The sequence below is a fragment of the Pecten maximus genome, chromosome 8, assembly GCF_902652985.1.
Source record: "Pecten maximus chromosome 8, xPecMax1.1, whole genome shotgun sequence".
NCBI classification, from domain to species: domain Eukaryota; kingdom Metazoa; phylum Mollusca; class Bivalvia; order Pectinida; family Pectinidae; genus Pecten; species Pecten maximus.
This window is the reverse complement of record NC_047022.1, coordinates 4,904,206-4,914,807: the sequence shown is the minus strand read 5'-3', so window position 1 is coordinate 4,914,807 and position 10,602 is coordinate 4,904,206.

Sequence of the window (10,602 nt, the reverse complement as noted above, 5' to 3'; positions counted from 1 at the left end):
ATACGTTTGACATATAACATATCTATTTAGATTACAAAAGAAAAAAATATTGTACCACTGCAAAGTCAATGACTCATAAATGCAATGTCTGATATTTAAGAATATTGAACCAATAATTATTTATTTTAAAAATCCAGTAGTATGATGTCAAATTATATCTAATTTGAAATCATTTTTGACAAAGGGACGAATGAAGTATAATGATTTATTTTGAAATTTATAAAAAATATTAAGAGTGCGGAAATTGATATTCAGATGGCACGGTATGTCCTAAAGGCAGTATATTTGTAAACGTGGCCACTACCTGTTGACACGGACACTGCCCCTGGGTATGCAATGCTATTTACATCAGAACTCTGTCTATTTGGACACAAGTTATATATTTACCTAGAATTTAGTGATTTGGATTATGTAATTCACATCGTCCCTAGCATATAAAAGTATGCAGTAAGACAAGAAGAGTGAGTTAGGACCAGAGGGAGAGAGGTGACTGGTCCTCGGGACGGTCCGGCCAGTAGGCCGGGCGGGGACACTCTCGCTCTCACTGAACATGCACTTTGTAAATACCATATATGTATAGAACTTGTACATAATGAATATGAAGAAGAGTCTACGGCGTCGATCATCATTCATCAATACATCTCATCAGCTACACACAAACAACAACTCGACAAGTGACTATACACTATGTAGTTCACAATATGCTTACTGAGTAATTAGTTACCACTATTTAGCAATGCATTTATCTTAACAGACCTCATACTACCTACTACCTAATACGTGAAAAAATGGTAGATAATATGACTTTATCGGGGTCTTTCGTAAATATAATGAATTCGTCAAAAAAAAAAAAAAAAAATTAATCTACTTCTTATGTACCGGTACACACCTAAGTTTTTTTTCTGTTTATCTTTACAAGTAAACATAAATCAAAACTAAAATTTAAAAAAAATGTAAGTAACATTTATATAACTTCACATAGCTCTTCATAAACATAGCGAAATACTTCAAATCCGCGTGGAATGGACTGGTGATGGCTATGTTGTTTACCCTATCGACAGCAGACGAATGCGAAGTGCTCCAGTTGGTTGTACTGCTTGCGCTTATGTACTTTGTACTGTAACCATATCACGATTCGGAGAGTAAAAAGGCTTCTGTAATAGGCTAGTTATCGGCTACAGGCCTATCGCGACCTATCGCAGTGTTTATTAGACTACCATATTCTCAGATTTTTGAAACTAATAGTAGGATATAGAAGGTCCTAATCCAAATACATATAGACTGTAGCGCATTATCGGATTCTAGATGATCGTACATATCATACCGACCCTCTGCTTACTGGTCCTCTTACTGGTGACCCTATTAACTATTAAAAACTGCCCCACTATTCCTCACTTTTCAAATGTGTTCGCCACAAACACACATTAAACCCAGGTTTTATCCCCAACGAATCCTCTCATCTCCTTATAGCTTGTACTTGGAGTGGTCAACCGATGTAACAGAAAAGCAATGTGCCTTCACCGGGATCGAACCCGCGACACCCGGATTTACTGGACAGCTGCTTTACCGACTGAGCTAAAGGGAACTAGTGCGAAGCTAGAAGGCAATCGTATCACTATATAAATACTTATAATTAAAACTTGCGATGTATATATATCATTTTTAATTGTATGCACGTATTTTGTTTTTTATTGGTTTTTATTGAACCACGGGAATCATATTATGGTATTTCATATTAAGGGAGTTTTAATTTGTAGGATGAATTTTACTCAATGTTTGGAGTTCTCTCAGTCCTAAACATTATGATTTGTTATATAAGGACATGGACATGTTTGAAAAGATATGATCAGTCCTAAAATTGTATTGTGATTTATTATATAAGGAACTGGACATGTTTGAAAATATATTATCAGTCCTAATTTTTTATTATAATTCGTTATATAAGGAACTGGACATGTTTGAAAAGATATGATCAGTCCTAAATTTTCATTATAATTTGTTATATAAGGAACTGGTCTTGTTTGAAAAGATATGATCAGTCCTAAACTTTTATTGTTATTTATTATATAAGGAGCTGGATATGTGTGAAAAGATATGATCAGTCCTAAACGTTTATTGTGATTTATTATATAAGGAACTGGACATGTTTGAAAAGATATCATCAGTCCTAAAATTTTAGTTTGATTTGTTATACTGTATAAGGAACTGGACATAATTGAAAAGATATGACCAGTCCTAGATTTTCAATATGATTTATTATATAAGGAACTGGACTGTTACCAGATATGACCAGTTCTAAAGTTTTATTACCAATCGTTATCCCCCTCGCTACGCATTTAATGTCACAGGTTTGAAATATATATGATCTGTCATAATTTTATTATGGATGATCACATACATCCTGAATATATAACATCAGTCCTTAACTTGTTCAATATGGGTTGTCGCGTTCACGGTTGTTCGTACATAAGTTTGTCTATCCTTACAAAGTAGGTACTTATTTTCACCTTAACGATTTAATAGCATTTTTCTTTGAAAAGCATTTGGTCAAAGGTTTCATATTAGTAAAAAGATAAAAATCTTGGAACGAGTGCGTGTTTCAGGATGATAAATTGAAGGTTAACGTTGATATTTATTGAAAATATCTGCCGTATCAGAAACAACCACATTTTCAATGCTTTTATCAAACTTCAGTTGTTGGTCCGGAGTAGGAATACCTGAACAAAGTTTGTGTTTCACGGGACTAAGGTCAAAGTCAAGGTCAATGTCTTTATTGTTATTTATTGTAAAATCCTTCTCCTTGATCTAGTGACCTTATTTTTTATTAATTATCATCATACTAGTTGTATGTGTAACAAAAAATACAAGCATTTATCGACCAATAAGCCAATCGATATCTATTGTATTTCTGTGGACATTGTACCATAAACTATTTCATTGTCTAATAATAAACCCATCCCATAATTCTTTTTATAGCTGATATATTGGCCTTCCTGGGTCATTTGAGGAACATTCGGCATGTGTACTTGAGTAGCGAGGGGATTAGCATGGTTAACGATATTTTGCTATATATGCACCTTGATATATGTTAAATATATTATCAATCCATGAGTCTCATTAATATTTATCAGACCGAAACTATTCAACGTTTACCGTTCAATAGAAGGATTGAATATGAGACGACTATGGTTTGTGAAAAATATATGAATCGTTGAATACATATCAAAATAATAAATATCTTGCAGTAAATTGGCATTCTTTTGTCTTTTGTATTAAATTGGTATATTTATGATTACTGAGTTATCAAAATGGTATGATTTACAATAGTGGAGGTGTTATAATAGTGGGAGGTATTATACAAATGGAAGGTGTTAAAATAGTGGGAGGTGTTATAATAGTGGGGGTGTTATAATAGTGGGGAGGTGTTATAATAGTGGGGGTGTTATAATAGTGGGAGGTGTTATAATATTGGGAGGTGTTATAATATTGGGAGGTGTTATAATAGTGGGAGGTGTTATAATAGTGGGGGTGTTTATCCTAGCGGGGCATGTTATATGTTGGCGGTGTTCTAATAGTGAGACGGTGTTATCCTAGTGGCGGTGTTCATAACTACGTGGGGGTGGTTCTCCTCATGCGATTTGTTCTCCTTGTGGGCGGTGTTCTACTCGTGCGAGGTGTTATCTCGTGGGAGGTGTTATAATAATGGGAGGTTGTTATAATCGTGGGGAAGGTGTTATCCTCGTGGGAGGTGTTATAATAGCGGGGATATTATAATAGTGGGAGGTGTTATAATAGTGTGGGGTGTTATAATAGTGCGGGTGTTATAATAGTGAGAGGTGTTAGAATAGTGTTATAATAGTGGGAAGTGTTATAATAGTGGGAGGTGTTATAATAGTGGGGGTGTTATAATAGCGGGGATATTATAATAGTGGGAGGTGTTATAATAGTGTGGGGTGTTATAATAGTGCGGGTGTTATAATAGTGAGAGGTGTTAGAATAGTGTTATAATAGTGGGGGTGTTATAATAGTGGGAAGTGTTATAATAGTGGGAGGTGTTATAATAGCGAGGATGTTATAATAGTGGGAGGTGTTATAATAGTGGGGGTGTTATAATAGTGTTATAATAGTGGGGAGTGTTATGATAGAGGAAGGTGTTATAATAGTGGGGTGTTATAATAGTGGGGGGTGTTATAATAGTGGGGTGTTATAATAGTGGGGGGTGTTATAATAGTGGGAGGTGTTATAATAGTGTTATAATAGTGGGGATGTGTTCCCTCGTGGGCGTGTGTTCTCCTCGTTGGTGCGGTGTTCTCCTCGTGGGCGGCGTTCTCGTGGGCGGTGTTCTCCTCGTGGGGTGTTCTCCTCCTGGGCTGTGTTCTCCTCGTGGGCGGTGTTCCTCATGGGCGGTGTTCTCCTCGTGTGGGTGTTCTCTCGTGGGGCGCGTTCTCGTGGGCGGTGTTTCTCTGTTGGGTGTTCTACTCCTGGGCTGTGTTTTCTCGTGTTCTCAATCATGGGCGGTGTTCTCCTGTGCGCGGTGTTCTACTCTTGGGGTGTTCTACTCGTGGGCGGTGTTATACTAGTTGGCGGTGTTCTACTCGTGGGCGGTGTCCTAATAGCGGGATGTTATCATAGTGGGCAGGTGTTCTCCTAGTGAGAGGTGTTCTCATCAGTGGGATGGTTTCCTATGGGCGGTGTTCTCATCTTGGGCGGTGTTCTCATCGTGGCCCGCTGTTCTCCTCCTGGGACGGTGTTCATGTTGGGGGTGTTATAATAGTGGGAGGTGTTATAATAGTGGGAGGTGTCATAATAGTGGGAGGTGTTATAATAGTGGGAGGTGTCATAATAGCGGGGATGTTATAATAGTGGGAGGTGTTATAATAGTGGGAGGTGTTATAATAGCGGGGATGTTATAATAGTGGGAGGTGTTATATTAGTGTGGGGTGTTATAATAGTGCGGGTGTTATAATAGTGGGAGGTGTTAGAATAGTGTTATAATAGTGGGGGTGTTATAATAGTGGGAGGTGTTATAATAGTGGGAGTGTTATAGTGGGAGGTGTTATAATAGTGGGGGTGTTATAATAGTGGGAGGTGTTATAATAGTGGGAGGTGTTATAATAGTGGGAGGTGTTATAATAGTGGGAAGTGTTATAATAGTGGGGGTGTTATAATAGTGTGAGATGTTACAATATTGGGGGATCATTCAATGTAACAGTTTCTGGTAATCCATTACAACAAAACAATAGTAAAGCGATATGAAAAATAAGGACACATGGAATGACAACGATCTTAGGACACAGGGAAAACCGGAAACGGAAGTAACAGTGGGGAAGATGATTCGTACGCAAATGTGTTATGCAAAAATAAGCAAGCATGCATTATGCTGTCATACAACTCATTATATAACTGGAGTTTCTCAAATCCAATTTCAGTAAACAAACTCAATGAAGACATATTTACCATAATGACCGCATACCAACCGGAATAAATTGTCGAAATGTTAACTATACACATACATTCAAGATTCTACCTTTGGGATTTGTAACTTAGATATAGACAAAGACACAAAAACTGGTATCCAAATTCAGTCAATTTGTTCATTTACTAGTTCCCGAACACTGGTAAAAAATTGCAGTAATATTGTTTTGCTAGCTGATTTAATTTTCTCCACTTTCATTCTTGTCGCCCATTCATCTTTTACACCTACAGGCATCACTCTCATATGCTCGTCAATTACCGCAATCAATTCCATTCTCATACTGTTTGATATCTTTCTCTAAATTCACTGCATCATTCTCTCAGCTACGGGAAGTTTTCTTACTTTGATTTAAGGAATATTTTTTATAAGATCAAAAGACCAATGGTTTAGCGCTTTCACATTTAAAAATTGTGAGTTGTTGACATATTTTAATGTTACTAATAATCGACCTAATTTTTCTATTAGAACATATCAAATTATTGAACGAGTCTGATAAATTCTATATGACATAGCTACTCATGTAAGATCCTCTATATACATACTAGGTTATCTGTTGTAATTGGGGGCTTCTCGAGTGGAATTCCTTCACTTCAAAAAGTAATGCCACTTTAATTTATATACGAACAATTTCTAATGTCCTTATATAGCGATCGACTCGACCTGTTGAGAGTTTGTATAGAATGTTGGCACATGCAATAACTCTAGTGGAACAGCACAGTCAGCGGTTAGTCACTGTTAGGTATGTTGCCATTATGGCTGGAAAATAATATCCATGCAGAGTGTAGTCGGTCCAGTAGCGAGATTACGGACACGTGATATGTATAGGTGTATCTTGTCCAGAGCGAGCTGGAACACTCGGGTTACGATTTCGAACATTGCTGTTGCGGAAATTAAATACTGGCTGAGATATATTCACAAACTAAATGAAATTGGTTTCCAGCTGAAGGAAACCAGGATTTACACAGTCTGGAATTGGTTGCGGCAGGTTTGTGTCCCCCGGTGTTTGTTTACATTTTGAGGATTGTGAAAGCGCGTGCGTGTGTACGCAGGTGGTAGCCCACTGTTGGGTCCCGTTACGGTTAACGGTAGGTATACCGCTACTATTCCCAGTATTGACGATTTGAGTTTTGTAAAGGATGTAGTCGGCACATGGGATGTGACTGAGATGTTACTGAGATCCACATGGAGGGAATTAGGGGCAGCCAAGTGAGTTCTGTATTCTGTGTCCAATGACGTTACAGGTAAGAACGTCAAGTTGCTTATGGACAACAGGAATGCATGTTCCATAGTGGAAGTCGGTAGTAGCAAGGCTAATCTACAGAGCATTTCACATTAGTTGCACGATTTCTGCTAAGACACTGGTATTCACTTATGTACGGGTCCCGAGATCACTTAACGGCACGGCCTATTATCTTGGTAGATGTACTGATTCTGATGATTGGTTATTTCAGGGCTGGGTTTTCGATCTATGCCAGGTGCAGTGGGGGTCTTGAGAAGTTGATAGGTTTGGCACGGTTTACAACGCAAAGTGTTCGCGTTTTAATTCCAGGTGGTGGTCCCTGGGTACCGAAGCTATAGACGCATTTACAATATCTTGGGCGGGGTCTAACAATTGGTTGGTGCCCCCACCGAGATTGGTGTGTGACAACGTCCGAAAGATGAAGTCAGATTCTTCTCATGGTACTTTGGTTGTTCCTGATTGGACGTCTGCGCCATTTTGGTCATTACTTTTCATTTCTGACCGTTTATTGTCAGGTTTTGTTAAGGTTACCAACGTCTTAAGCGTATAGACGTTACAGCTAAGGGAAGGGGGGACAATAGTTGTTTTCAGTAAATCACCATTCATCATGATAGCTTGACGCATTGGCTTTAGAACATAAATACTAAAAAATCTGCTTGTTATAATTACACGCATAGCATTGAGTAATACGCTTGATGACGTCATGCTGACTTCCGGGATTGAACCAGGGTTTTCTTTGTATGGATGTTTTGAGGGGCTGGCTGAACGCTCAGTTGGTAGTAAAAGTGACAGTACCAATAAGAAATATCATGGAAGTTTTAGGAAATGGCTAGTTTTCATTTCATCAACGATTTGCTTGTAATTAGAGACTTGGCTATGATTTTGGTTTGTTTCTCGGGGTTTCTGAGGTTTAGCGAGCTCAACAGCTTGCGCTGCACAGATCTTAGGATTTTTTATCATTATTTCAAGTTTGTTATAAGAAAGAGCAAATTAGATCAGTATCACCATGGGGATGAAGTCGTTATTAGTTAGGGTCGTACTTCAGCATGTCCACTCGCTATGATATCAAGATATATAGCTTCGGCCAATATCTCTTTAGATTCGGAGGATGTTTTACTAAAGCAAATTTATCGATCGGGTAACAGGTGTGTGTTAATTAACAATGGTAAGCCGTTGACCATCCGTGTGTTCGAGAAGCTGTTTTGAAAAGGCTGAGACTCGTTACGGACGGTAACGTGGGTTTACATTCTTGGCGTTCGGGAGGGACCACTACCGCGGGTAATAATGGAGTTACTGAGAGGTGCTTTAATAGGCACGGTCGCTGGAAGTGTGATTCCAGTAAGGAAGGGTATGTACAGAATTCTGTTGAGAACAGATTGTTTGTCACAAAGCTTGGGGATTTGAGGTTATTGTACTAGCTGGCATTTGCACGTACATAAGGCAGGGCTTGGTTGTACCCTGGCTATCGCGGTGGTTTGATGGTAAGTGAAATGTTATAAACTTAACGTACACGCGTCGTTTATGGGAACTTCAAATTGGATATTTGCGTTCGTGTTGTTTATTATGTGTTTTTACTATTTTATAATTTCACTGATTATTTCATGAAATTGTACTTCTGTATTCCTTATGAAGTAGCCTTAACCAGATAATGATACAAGTTTAAGTTTTATATATGTTTTTTAATTAGTTGTTAGGGGAATTCTAATCGTATAACCGTAGGATTATAACTGTACTGTACACACTTTGACTTGTATATATATACGTGTTTGCAAGCGCAGCCCCGTCTCATGACTGTAAACAACATTGGTTTGCATTTGAAGCCGTTAGCGTATATTTAAACTGGGTTACGGGTCTCATACCAAACGTAGACAGTGAATGGATGAAACAAATATGGAGAATTACTGTTGAGACATGAATATAACAAATGTGACTTTTTCAAACGGTTACGACAACAATGAAGAAGTTGCGAGCGAGTTTGCCGAGACTTGACCTAGATCTAGATCGTCCTTCTGACTAATATCGCGGTGCGATATTTTTGTTCTGTACAACTTATATTATCGTAATTCCATTAGTACTTGTTATAAGTATCGTTCTTATTGCATTATGGATGAAATAAATCACCTATATAGGTGCTAGCGTTCATTGCATTCCTACACAACTGTAAATATCGGAAGGAAATGCACTCGGTACATGGAGTTTTTACGGGGCCCCTAAGGTAATTTACTAGGGATTATATCAGAATTATTGCACTGGTTTACTTCTATGAATAAGATATAACTTGGAAAACCTACCTCATGACATTATATGGCTTCATAGAACTAAAACAGAATTTTCAAGATTCCTGAATTATTTACCTTTTTATCTATACAAAACGTTTGGTTTGCAGAATGAATAAACGAAGAAAATGTGGTTTGTACACAAAAATGCAAAAAAAAGGGCTTTCAGATTCATACAGTAGAAGGTTTTAAAACGTCAGAAAATCATTGATGATATCTGTACTGGTGCTTTGCTATATAACAATAAGCAAAAGCTATTTTTCAAGTTCTGTTAAAATAAAAATAAGTTGCCACATGCATTGTAACCTGACAGCACATGCCCAATATAATGTGCATGGAGTCTATTTTCCACATTTTTGAGGGGTGGGAAAATAGGAGTTGGGGTTGGATTGGGACTTGGGTAAATAAATGGTAATTTCCTGGCGGAAATACAAAACGTTTCCTGTACCTCAGGCTCTCATTTTTGTATACCCGCTGATCTTTCTTTGGATCAAAAGCGATATGCATACCTTTCTTTAATCTCAGGGACTATCTTATATTACCAAGTGTCAAATTATATAACATCCGATTTCCGTAAGTATATATCTACATATATATATTACAGAAACCTATGTTGCATAATTAGATATACCATAAATGTACTCATGGAAATACTAGCCTTCATACTGTATTTTATTTAGTATGAGGTTTAGATCTGATATTTTATTAGTGTATAAATTATTCATTTAAAGAACACTAGAATGCTTTAGATCTGCAAAATGAATAAATGTTCGAGAATGAGCTAACTAGAGGGGTTATTCACCGTACTCAATTTATTTGTTACAAGGGAAACTAAACTACAGTGGAACTTCGTTAACTCGAACTCGGAAAACTCGAATACCCCGCTTAACTCGAAGTACTTTGTCAGTCCCGGCCGAATTCTCTCTTAATTCTTGGTAAAAAAAAAAAGTCGGAAAACTCGAATTCGGAAAACTCGAAAACCTCGGATAATACGAAGTGAAAATTTGGTCCCAACAATAAAAATCCTACTTAAAATGATCGAATAACTCGAAGTGTTAACATGTTTATGTCCAACAAGGATCGGTTGTAAACGCCGACATTTTTTCAACATCAACATTCCGTTTGTAACGGCACTACAATGCTACAACTATAAGTTTCAAATTCCTGCTTATTAGAAAAATGTCATAGATAAATTAACAATTGTTTATGTAAAATTCTAGTTCAACAAGAGACCTTTAATATTATTATTCAGCTCTACAGTCCTGGGTATCGTTTCACAAGCTTCGTAACCTACGAACGTTCGTAAATATTTACGAAAAAGTTACGCCAAACTTACGAATTTCGTAAGTGCGTTTCACAAAGGTGTTCGTAACATTTTTCGTATCTTACGTCAAAAGCATACGTTCTCCGAGTAAAAATATACCGCTCTCTAACTTGGAGGTTAAAAAAGGATGACATTTCTTGGGTGAAAATTGTACTCCGGTCCTATTCCCGGGTCACGTACACAGACTATGAACTTTATTTTGTTCTATCAAAACAACCGTATTATTGATAGAAGATCATTTTTTCTATAAAATTCCTATTCCTATTGTTTATCATGCGTTAAAACA